This window comes from Rattus norvegicus, chromosome 12 (assembly GCF_021556685.1).
Source record: "Rattus norvegicus strain SHRSP/BbbUtx chromosome 12, alternate assembly SHRSP_T2T, whole genome shotgun sequence".
NCBI lineage: Eukaryota > Metazoa > Chordata > Mammalia > Rodentia > Muridae > Rattus > Rattus norvegicus.
Genome location: NC_141545.1, coordinates 17573191 through 17585509, shown reverse-complemented (window position 1 = coordinate 17585509; position 12319 = coordinate 17573191). Strand labels below are relative to the sequence as shown.

Here is a 12319-nt window from a genome sequence, read left to right as displayed (position 1 = left end):
AGTAAGTGTGGTGTTTATCGAGAAATCCATAGCTCTCTCTGGGTGATGAACTGGTGCTGGGAGATGAATGTCCTAGTCCAGTATTAAGCCTCTCCCCAGTTTGAGCAGTTTTCTGATTCTTAGTGGGTCCTACTGTGGGAGATAACTTATTGATCATGTTAAACTTCTAGAAGTCTTTTGCCCGAGACAGACTTATTTTTATGAATTGATTAGTTAGCTCCGAGAAATGCTCATGTATCCCAAACCTCTTTTTGTCCAGCTGTTGCTACTTAACAAACAAAGGTGTAAGAATGCACTGCCTGCATGCGTTTATGTGCACCATGTACATGCAGGCTTCTTCAGAGGTCAGAAGGGGCTCAGCTTCCCTGGGACTAAAGTCACAGATGGTGTGAGCTTCTGTGTGGAAATGCCGCTCTTTTTTATTTAAATAAATACTCTTCCAGCCATCTTGTCAGTTCCCCAAGGCACAGAAGTTTCTCTAAGTCTGATTGTTAATAAGGTAGAATGTACATTGGGACCCTGTTTTTGTTTGTTTGAGACAGGGTCTTACCTAGACGAGGCTGGCCTTGAACTCCAGATGTATCCTTTGCCTCCAGCTTCTAGTGCTGGAATTACAGGCATTCACTCTCACACTTGACTTCATTTTTATTTCTGACTGGTTCTGGCATTTGCATAAGTCAGCTGGCATTCTTCATTCACCTCAGGTTTCCTTTTCCTCCGTCTACCAGTGATAGGAACTTTAGCTTGAGGGTCTTGTGGCTCCTCATGAGTGTTTAATGTGGTTATAAGTGCTACCGATAAAGTGGCGGAGGTATCACTTCCACTTGAACTGTGAGCTCACTCGTAATCCTTACTACAGTTTTGGAGACGGTTGCTCCTGTTCAGTGTGATTTTTCTTGGGGAGATGTTTCTCTTCTTCCAGATACTACTCCACTTTAGTGAACCAGTGAGATTTTGGGGTTTCTACAGGAATCTGAATGACACATAGGCGACTGCATCCCCTAAAAATCCACTGTGGTATGAGCATGCAGACACCATGCTACACCACAGAATCTCTCTAGCAGGTGTTGCAACTTGCATAATAATCTTGGGAAGGGACCTTTTGAGTCTTGTATGATTCAGAAGCTTCCTGAGAGGTGTGAGTTTACTTTTAAAATAAGCTTTGTAAATTTCCTGAGTTTTAATGTGCAGTCACTATAAATCCCAGGCACTAGACCAGAAAACTGGGACTTAACCAGAGGAAATATCCTGTGTAAATAATCTTCATGACACACCTAAGGTGGGCTCATGATCGCTGGGTCCCAGGCCTTGCCTTGACAAGCAAGCCTGCTCTCTGAGCTGAAGCACAGCTGGTAGTAGTAAAATTCCACTTCTTTAGAAGGCTAAAGAGGCACCATATTTTTCAAACTAGAAGCAGATTTTACCACCTTTTGGGCACTTAAAAAAGAGCAGCAGGGCTGCTTTCCTTTCTCCAGCTGTAGCCGAGTAGCCAGTGGGAGAAACAAGTCAGTAGGGCACCGGGGCTCCCCAGCCAACTTGAATATAACTGTTTCCTCCTTGGATTTCCCTCTACACTTCATTTGGCTAGCTCAAGTGCTACCTTCTGTTCCGCTATTTCAGACTGTCACTGGACAGCTGTTAAACATCTGTTGCTCTCCTCAGAGAACTTGCAGTTGTTTGCGTCTCTACAGTGGCTCCCTGTATCCTGTTTGTGTGCACTCGGTGCCTTCACAATGAAGCAGTTGCAAAGGGCTTTATGCTCCTCCTTGTCACTGTAGCCTCTAACTCAAGAGCCACCGATAAAAACGTCTAACAAAACTAGACTCTGTCCCCTTAGATAAATGAAGGAAGGATGATAAGGCCAGCGGGAGGAGGAAGTCCCCTATGAGAAGGGGCACTTTTTACATTTTCACAAATGAGGCAGAGTGCCTGGGTTGAGTGAATGCTTTTGTGGAGGAAAGTGTGGGAGGGCACTCAGCTGGGGGAGGCAGCCTGGATTTCCAGAAGCTAAATGTTAAAGTTGAGCATTGGTTTGTCTGCAGATAAGTTCTTTTGCCTCCTCTTTTCAGTTTGAAACACTCTTCTTTTTTTAAAAAATAAGGCCATTTTGGGGGGAGTCTCTTTGCTTCCAGCCTAGCTCAGTGTGGCCTGACCCCTGAATCCCACCCTCCCACACAAATCGAGAACTTGATCCCTAGCTCACACAAAGACCTTTCTTTCTAGCCCCTCTCCTCCCCCTAACCTCCACATTTGGAGCTGAGTATTTGGCATAGAGGCCTGGCCAGAGGGCATGCAAAGTGTCTTCTGTGCCATGGTCATAGAAGAGCGCGCACTCTGAAGCTCGCAGTCTTGTCTTCATGAGTGCACTGTACGTGTGAGCTGCTTTCTAATGTGCCTGTGACACTGGGACGCTATCCGCAGTAGAGTCAAGAAGATAACTTCTGGGCTGGGGTGGAGTTCAGTGGTAGAATGCTTGCTTTGTGTGGATATTCTCTGGTTCAGTCCTGCCACTTGGGGGGAAACACTTCTTAGACCATTCTTACATGGTCCTCGAGTCAGCAGTAAAAAGTGAGCATTTTAGAATGTAAAATAAGGAAAACGTTTATATTTTCATATTCATTCCTAATTTCATGGTGTGTGTGTGTGTGTGTGTGTGTGTGTGTGTGTGTGTGTGTGTGTGCGAGTGCGTGCATGTGACATAGGATCTCATTATTTTAGTGCTGACTGGCCTGGAACTCCCCATGTAGATCTCCCTCTGACTGACTGCCTCCCAAGTGCTGGGATTAAAGCCATATGCCACCACACTGGACATTGCTAATTAAAAAAAATTCTGGGTCAGGGTATGTGTATGCATGCCGTGTGTATGCATGTGTGTGCGTGTGGGAAGTGGGCTTCCCACATGTAACAGTGCTAGTGTGGAGGTCAGAGGACAGCTTTAGTTCGTTCGAGGCAGGGTTTTCTGCTGTTGCTTTTCTTCTTACCGGGGCCTTGGCCCCTGACCTGCCAGGCATTCCCCAGCCTCTACCTCCCATCTGGGATAGGGCTGTGGGGTTACAGCTAGGCATCTCTATGTCAGGTTTTCTGTGGGTTCTGGGGATCCAAACTCAGCTCGTTAGGGTTGTGTGCAAGCCTCTTTAACCTGCTAAGGTATTTCTCAGGCCCTACTTATTGAAACGTTAGTTGGGGGGATGCTTCTCTCTGGGTCGGTAAGCGCGCTGATGCCCTAACCGAAGGCTCCTCATCTTTGGAAAACTTGATCCAAATCTGCTGAATAGAGACTCCTCTTTTTCGTTCTGACTTGAGTGGGAGCGAAGCATCCCACTGGCTGCAGCCTTCAAACGCTGAAGTATGAACTTCTCAGTCTGCTGCCTGTATCCCCTGAAATCTTTTCTTCAGTTCCCTTTTTTTTTTAAAAAAGTAGCATTCTGAGCTGTGAGTGATTTTCTGTAAAAATCTCTGGTGGAAGTCTCTGGTTTAGTAGAGAGGGAGCGTCCGTGTGCCAGCCCTGCCCTCTTCACCATGTCCCTGCAATCCAAACTGCAACCTTTCTGGCTCACTCTGCTCCGCAGAGCTCGGTGTGCTGCCCACCTGTGAGATGTTTCCCTAGTGGCTTTCTTTCCTTTGAGGCCCTGATGGAGAGCGAAGGCTTGGTGTCAGTGTGGAGATGTGACCACAGGCTCCTTGAGGACTTTGCCCCTGAGTGGCTGGAGAAGCTTTACAGTTTTTTCAGCCTCCACTGCTCACTTCACCTTCATGCCTGGGTTGTGAGATGAAAACCAGATGGGCTACACCCCTCTTGCCCACTGTATCCTAAAATAGCACTCCCCCACCCCCACCGCAACATTAAATTCCTCAAGTGTTCTACCTTCTAGATGTTTGTGAGTGGAAAATGGAATGCCAGATGTTTTGCAGCTGTATCCAGTTTGCCTCAGAGGGAGTTATGATTCAGGCTTTCCAGCAAGACGGGAGGAAGATCTCCAAGGCTCCTTAAGCCAACTGACTGGGAAACAGCATTTGTGCTTGTGTGTGGATGTGCTTGTGTGCGATCGGTGCAGGGAGACTGTGCAGATTCTTCACTTAAGAAAGAAGCTGGAGAGACAGCTCAGGGGTTGAGAGCACTTACTGTTCTTCCAGAGGACCCGGAGCTTGATTCCCGACATTCACATGATGGCCCACAGCCATCTGTAATTCCTGCTCTAGAGGACCCAACACTCTTCTGACCTCCTCAGGCAAAGCACCCATGCACATGAAATCCATTAAAAATAAATAGTAAGAAAGAAGGAAGGAAGGAAGAAAAGGGAGGGCTGAAAGACAGCTAGCTCACTGGGTAAAGGCACTCACCGCCAAGCCCTGACCTTGAGTTCAAAACCCACATGGTGGAAGGAGGAGACTATTGATTCCCACTAGTTGTCCTGTGACCTCCGTGCACACACACACACACACACACACACACACACACACACACACACATGTTCACTAGGTGGGGTGGGGAGCCAGCCACATGTACGTGATGCACAAATGCATGCCCTTGCATAACCTGTCTTACTTCCTCTAATATTTCATTCTCCCTCCCCTCCTCTCTCATATACTGTCTGCCTGAGGTACATTTTATTAGACTTGGTGACTTACTTTGTTAGGCATATGTCAAAAGACACTGATTAACAAACACGTAAGACTGATTTCTTCTTTATTTAAAGCCAAAACCTATTTTTTATTTTTTGTCATGATAATCTGCAGATTAATTTTTTTGTGAGCTTCATTAGTGTTTATCCCATAGTTTGGTCTTTGTGTACAAAGCATTTCTGCTACAGTTAGTTGGATATGTGGTAGAGAACATTGTGACACCTCTTACTGGCTTGATTTGTTTTATTTATGGGCTTTATTAATATTAGAAATTTTATTTTATTCAGTAATGATGGACTACTTGTTGGTCTAGACTTCTAGGAGTCCCTTGGTACTTCTGTGTGTTCCTAGGGGTGTGTGTGTGTGGGTGTGGGTGGGTGGGTGTGGGTGTGTGTGGGTGCTGGGAAGCAAATTTGAGGTGTCTGGGAGAGCTGCACCCATTCTTGACTGTTGAGCCACTGTCCAGCCCTTATCACACTGTTTTCTCTCCACTTACGACTTGACAGATGTTCCCACTGTCCCCACCTTTGGCTATTGTGAATGGTGCGTCTGTGAATATGGCTTAAAGTACCTGTTGTCGGGTGTGTAGAGCGACGCTGCATTGCCGGGTCATCTAGTGTCCCAACGTTCTGAAGAGGCCAACAACCTTTCCCACAGTGACTAGTCCATTTTATATTGCCACTAACACTGTAGGACGGTTAATTTCTTTACATGTTGCCAACACTAGTTTTTATGTTTTAAAAACATTAAAGCCATTTCATGCCTATGAAATGGAATGTTGTGGTTTTGATTTGCATTTCTCTATGACTAACAGTACTCAGCCTCTTTTCATGTGTTTGTTGGCATTTGTACATAATAATTTTTTAAATTTAATTTTATTTTATGTTTATGAGTGTTTTGACTGACTGTGTGTGCACCATGTGCATGCCTAACGTTTTGGAAGACAGAAGAGGGTGTCGGGTGCTCTGGAACTTTGGTTCCAGATGATCGTGAGCCTCTGTGTGGATGCCAGGAACTGAACCCAGGTCCTCTGCAGTAACAGCAGTGCACTTAAGAACAGAGCTCTCCTTCAGACACCACTGCGCTCCTGCCTGCTGTCTTCAAATAGTCTTACCGTGTAGCTCAGGCTGGCCTGGAGTTTGTCATTTTCCTACCTTAACATCCGGGGAGCTGGAATTCTAGGAGTGAGCCCGAGGCCCAGCTGCACCTCTGTCCTGCTCCTGCTTTTACTGTCACGTGATAATGCACTGACCACCCCAGGCCATGCTGTTTACCTCCACGGCTCTTACCCTAAGTTTAAATAGCCTATTTTGAGTGGAGGTTTGAATATTATATGAGGAGTAGAAGTATAACCTAGTCTTTTTCCTGTTGATACTCCATTATCCCAGCATACTCTATTGAAGGGACTACGGAGTTAATTCTTTTTAGTGAAAATAGGTGTTTCCCTTCACATAAGACATCCTGATTACTATTTCCTCTCCCTCTGATCCTTCCAGTTCCCGCCCACTTCCCCTCCCATCCAGATCCTCGCCCCTTCTGTCTTTCATTAGGAAACCAAAGCTTTCTAAGGGATAATAATAATAAAATAAAGACAAAAACCCAGCAGGTTGGAGTTGGACAAGACAAACAGAAAGGAAAGGGCCCAAGAGGACAAGAATGAGAGACCACTTGTTTGCACATTCATAAAACAGAACCTCATAAAAGCAGAATTTCATAAAAACACTGAATTAGAAGCCATAATATATATACAGAGACCCTGGTGCAGGCCTGGGCTTTTTTTTTTCTTGGTTTCCTCTACCTGCGCTGGCTCTGAGACTCTTTCTGCCTCCTCTTCTGTGGGTCCTTTGATCCCTGAGGGGAGGGATAGGAAAATCCCATTTAGCACGGAGTGTTTCCAGGTCTCTCACTTTCTTCACAATGTCTGGCTGTGGTCTCTGTGTTTGTTCCCATCTGCACAGGAGGAAGCTTCTGTGATGATGGCTGAGCAAAGCACAAACCTGTGAATACAGCAGAATGCCATTTGGACATTAGGAGCCATTTTATTACTATGTTTTTTGTTGTTGGTTGGTTGTTTTTAAAACAGTGATTTTTGGTGTTATCCTAGGTCCCTGGCTAGCTAGTCACTGGTTTTTGGTCACCCAAATAGTGTCTGCTATGGGCTCCATCTCGTGGCGTGAGTCTTAAGTCAAATCAGACATTGGTTGGTTACTCCTGCAATTTCTAGGCCACAAGCTTTATTGCCCTAACATATCTTGCAGGCATTATACCATTTAGATCAAAGGGTTTGTGGCTTTTGGTAGTGCAGAGTACCTTCCTGTACCAAAGACACACGGGGCGAAGGCTCTACGTAGGCTCCAGCTCGACTTCTCCATGTTCAGTGAGTTGTGTGGGTGTTGTCCTCAGCAATGGGGCCGTGCTGTCAGTTGTGGAAAGCAACCTATAATCTTGGCAACGGCTTGGGTTGTTTGGCATTCCCACAGGACCCCTTTGGCCAACAACTCAATTAAATGTCGTCTAATTCTAGTATGGGAAGCTTCATTTGATGACAAGAGATAGCCAATTGGGACTTTGTGTCTCCTGTTATTTGATGATTTCATCTAGAGTGCGCGCGCGCACACACACACACACACACACACACACACACACACACACGGAAGCTTCTCAGTTTTAATGTGTGATTATCTGCTTTAAAGCTCTGTAGTTTAGTCTGTTGCTCTCCCTACCTGTTTTTTGGGCCATCGTCTTTTGTCGGAGTATCATTGCTCCAGTGTTTACCTACCAACTTGAAGTTGTTGATAATACTCAAGCCATCCCTGTTTTTGAGAAGCAGAGTTCAGATCAGCATGCTTTCAAATGGTTTATTCGAGGAGAAAGGAATGTGTGTCTTCAAAGGGCATGTGTGTGTGTGTGTGTGTGTGTGTGTGTGTGTGTGTGTGTGCGCGTGTGCCTGGAACATGTTTATTATCAATGGACTGGAGAAAAGTTATAGGAGAGAGGGGTGGTTCAGGGGGAGCAGAGTTGCAGAGGAGGAAGAGTTGACATCTAGATCGTGGGCCTCTACAAGTACAGTATCTGCGGACCTCAGCGTGGTGAAAGAGGCACGCTTTTCTACCTCATCCTCACCTGACTGTCTTCATTCTGTGAAAGCTAAAATTACTCTAGAACAGCATTAACACGTTTTGATTTTTGTAGACTTAACTACGGATGTTGGTGGGGTGGTGGTAGTTTATGACCTAATCCTAGCTCTCATGAGGCAGAGGCAGGCGAATCTCTGTGAGTTCAAGGCCAGCCTGGTCTAGCGAGGCTGTTGCGTACCAGAACAGATGGGGCTACACAGAGAAATCCTGTCTTGAAAAACAAAAACAAAAAACAAATAAAAATTAAAGTAAATTATTCTTTGAGGTAGAGTCTTCTGCAGCCCAGTATGGACTCAAGCTTCCTAGGTAGTCAAGGATGACCTGAACGGATGACCCTGGCTTCTACCTCAGTGTTGGCTCACAGGCTGTCACCACACCCCGTGCTGTGTAGTGCTTCGAATCACAGCCAAGAACACCTGGTCTGTGCTTTTTTGGTGGGGAGAGGTTTCAAGTCAGGGTTTCTCTGTGTAGCCCTGGCTGTCCTGGAACTCGCTCTGTAGACCAGGCTGACCTCAAACTCAGAGATCCTCCTGTCTCTGCCTCACGAGTGCTGGGATTAAAGGTGTGCACCACCACCACCTGGAAGATTTTAATTTTAATTACCATATATTTGTTGTGGTTTGGATTTTAATTTGATTTTTAAAAATTTGAAACTGGATCTCATTATGGAGCTGACATTGGCTTTAAACTTGGAACCCTCCTGCCTCTGCTTCTCAAGTGCTGGGTTGGTAAGCATGTGCCTTGGTGCTTGGCTAAATGCTTGTGCAAGCATTTCTTTGCACAACGTTATTTTTAAAAGTGTGTGCCTTAGTTACTTTTCCATTTGTTGTGATGAAATAGTCAGGCAAAAGCAACTTGAGGGAGAAAGGACCCACTTTGGCTCATAGTTTCAGGTTGGTTCATCATGATGGGGAGGCCAGGGCATCCGGAGCTTGAAGCAGCTGGTCATGGGGTGCCCACAGAAGCAGAGAGGACTGCATGCACGCAGGTGCTCGGCTTCACCCCAGGATCTCACTATTGCAGTGCTGCCTGGCCTAGGGTCCCCTGCAGAGGAATGAATTGTCTTCTGCAAATTAACACATCACTTACCGTGATGAAGACCACCTGCATAGACCACCAAGAGGCTGCCCAGTCTACGCTGGTCTCACAGGGCTTCAGACAGGCTCGGCCCTCGGTGGTTCTAGATGCTGGTAGGCCTGGAGCTTGGGTCACGGGTTGTTGTGAGCCACTGAGTATGGGTGCTAGGAACCAAACTTAAGTCCCTTGAAAAGCAGAAGTGCTCTTGACTTCTGAGCCATCTCTCTAGCACCTTCCATATTTTTATCCTTTTCCTCCTCCTCCTCTTCATTCTTCTTCCATTGTTTCGCTGTGTAGCCCATACTAGCCTCATACTCAGCTTCCCAAGTTCTAGGATTATAGTCATGAACTCCTACATCTGCTTAAACAACAGTGCTCTTTAGAACTAAAATGTTCCTTTGTCATGTTTGTCAAACAAAAATGAACTGTCACCTAAAGTTTTAGAATGTGTATGTTTCTTCTCCTCCTTCTCCTTCTCCTCCTCCTTCTCCTTCTCCTCCTCTTCCTCCTCTTCCTCCTCCTCTTCCTTCTCCTCTTCCTCTTTCTCGTCCTCCTCCTCCTCCTTCTGATAATTTAAAGATGTCAATGACCCTTCTAGTTCAGTATCATCCCTGTGACAGGCTTAAATGCAGAAAGCTGGGTCCATGCCTTGAAACAGAGACAGCAGTGTGTGTTACCAACATGTCTTATTGAAATCACGTATTTAATTAACAAGTTCTGGTATCCATTTAGAGATGGACCTTGATGTTTCTGCCTTGGAAATTCTGGCTGGTGTTTCATGATCATGCCAGTCACCTCCTAGTCAGAGGCTCTGATGAGCAGGGTCATCTTGGTTATTTCCCTTTGAGCCTCATGTGCTTCTTGTCTCCTCTGCTAGCTTCCCGTGGTGTTCACACCACAGGTGCTCTAGGATCTGTGGCTCTAGAGACCAGGGAGGGCCAGGTCACCAGGATGTAGAAAACACTGTTTTCCAGTTAGGCAATGTAAAGGATTCATTTCATTGGTTGGCTGAACTTTATGTGGGAGTAATTGTAGGTTTGTAGAAAGTTAACAAAGATTCTCTACAGAGGTATCAATAACCTCGGCCCACTTGTGAGCATTGTTGCCTCTTACATAACTAACACAATAGCACAGCCTTATGCAACCACAATACAATACCCAAATCAGGAAATCGGTATGATAAGGTGTGTAGAGTTGGTTTGAAGAGTTGGTTTGATCTTCCTTTGCTGCCTTGTGTAGGCCAGGTGGACTGGCCTCCTGCCTCGGCCTCCCGAGCGCTGAGACTACGGTTGTGCACTATTACACCTGGCTTTACAAAGAGATGATTTGCTGGAGTTTTGGTTGGAGTGATGTTATACCTGTGGACCAAGAGAACTGCCATCTTCACTCTGAGTTTTCCAGTCCATGCAGCTGTGCTGTCCTGTTTCAGGCTTCTGTTTCTTTCTTTTCTTTTCTTTTCTTTTTCTTTTCTATTTTTCGGAGCTGGGGACCGAACCCAGGGCCTTGTGCTTGGTAGGCAAGCGCTCTACCACTGAGCTAAATCCCCAACCCCTGTTTCTTTCTTCACTATGGGTCTCCTCATGCAGGGTTTGTAGGGCTCTGTTAGAGCTATTTGCATTAGCTTTTGCAGTTTAGAAGGGCCCAGAATTCTCCAGTCCCTCTGTGCATGAAGTTTTGCAGTTCGTCCCTTTCTGCTAGTGCCTTTCTCACGCCCACAGTAAGACACTAGCTTGTACCTTTAGCACTGTGCTGCAGAACTGCATCCTTAGTTCTGCTTTCCGAATGGTCAGACAGAGGGGTCTGTCCAGCCAGGCTGTCAACAAGTCTTTCCGACAGTGTATAAAGTGTAAAGTACTGTCCAAAGAGAAGTGCCTGATTTTTTTGACCCTTAAATAGTGAAATTGTGTGTGTGTGTGTGTGTGTGTGTGTGTGTGTGTGTGCGCGCGCGCGCATGCATATGCTTGTCCCATGGCAAATGGAGGTCAGAGGACAACTTGAGGAGTCATTTGTCATCTTCTACCATGTACTGAGAGTGGGATTCAATGTACTGAGAGTGGGATTCAGGTTCTCGGGTTTGGTGGCCTGCTTTTGTTTCCGAGCTGTCTCACTGGCCTGCCAGAGGTACCTTTCATGCCATCTAACGGCCTGAGTGTGATTTCTGCACTCTGTGTGGTAGAGAGAACTGTGTTCTACAGGTTGTCCTTTCACATGGTAATACATGCACACCCTCCCATACATGCAAGATAAAATACATCAAGGTCCAGGACTCACTCTGTATGCCAGGCTGGCCTGGAATTCACACTGTCTCCTGCCTCTGCTCTGCAGAGTGCTGAGACTAAAGGTGCACCATTCTCGCGACAAGCTCGGGTGGAATATCATCACAGCTAGGCATCCCACCTGCTCTCTCAGACTCCTTCCTGCCCTGTGGCCAGTGGCCTTCCAGGGGAGCTCTGTCCCTGGCAAATGCGACTTGCTTTTCTTTTGTCTAAGAATGTTTCAGTTTCCCCTTAGTTCCCAAAGGATAATTTTGTCAGCTGCACAGTTCAGAGTTGGCAGCTCTTTCTTTCTTCATTTGAAAAATGTTGTGCTATTTCCTCAGGCCGGGAAGGCTTCAGCGAGAACACACTGTTGAGTGGATGTCTGTCTCCTCTAGGTAAGGCATTCTTCTCTCTGCCTGGAAACTTTTATCTTTTCCCCTCTCTTTTAGGGGTATATTTATGATGTGTTTTGGCATAGATCTCTGGGTTTATCCTGTTTGGATAAACTTCTTGAATTTATAGGTTTGTGGGGGAGTTTGTTTCAAATTTGAGAAGTTTCTTTAGCCAGCCATAAAAGATGTGTTTCCAGCTTGCAGTCTGTCTGTGCTGGCGAGGCTCTCCACAGCTCTGTGGTATGCCGGGTGTCCTTCAGCTGTGGAGTGTCTCCTCCTTCTGGCTCCTTGAACTGAAGGGAGCGACCATCGGGAACCTTCAGATTCACTGGGCTGTTCTTGGGTGCTCCCAGTGGAAATTGCATGCTGTCTGCAGCACTCCTGCATGTGTGGAGAAGCACAGATAATGTGCTCAAAGGTACTAGCTAGGGATGGCTCGGCTGTTAAAGTGCTTGCCGCACACGCTTCTCAACATCTGTGTAAAATCTGTGTGTGGCACTACATTTTGCATACGGGATAATGAGCTTGGGGTTGGAGACAGACGAATCCCTGAGGGCTTGCTGGTCAGCAAGTCTAGCCGAACATTTGAGATCCAGGCCCACGGAGTAACTCTGTGTCCAGAAGTAAGGTGGGGAGTGCGGATGAAGACTGCGGGGCAGCTGATGTTGCCCCTTGGCCATGCTCCACCCCTGCCCCAGCACCTACACACAGAACTACAGGAGACCTTCCCTCCCAGTCTGTTCTCTGCACATGTAAAATAACTCCACCTCGTGTTAGGTGCTTTTGGTTGAAAATTTGTTCCTTACAAAAAGAACTTTAGTCTTCTGTCTAA

The 12319-nt window shown here is 46.3% G+C and overlaps 1 protein-coding gene across 3 annotated transcripts in view; it reads left to right on the top strand.

The window, feature by feature from the left end:
* The window catches only part of Cyth3 (cytohesin 3), a 93427-nt gene that overhangs the window by 30792 nt on the left and 50316 nt on the right, over positions 1-12319 (top strand). Inside the window, exon 2 of one of the 3 annotated variants that reach the window (XM_087577582.1) lies at positions 11437-11490. The gene's annotated coding sequence lies outside the window, so the exon portion shown is untranslated. 3 annotated transcript variants of the gene reach the window in all.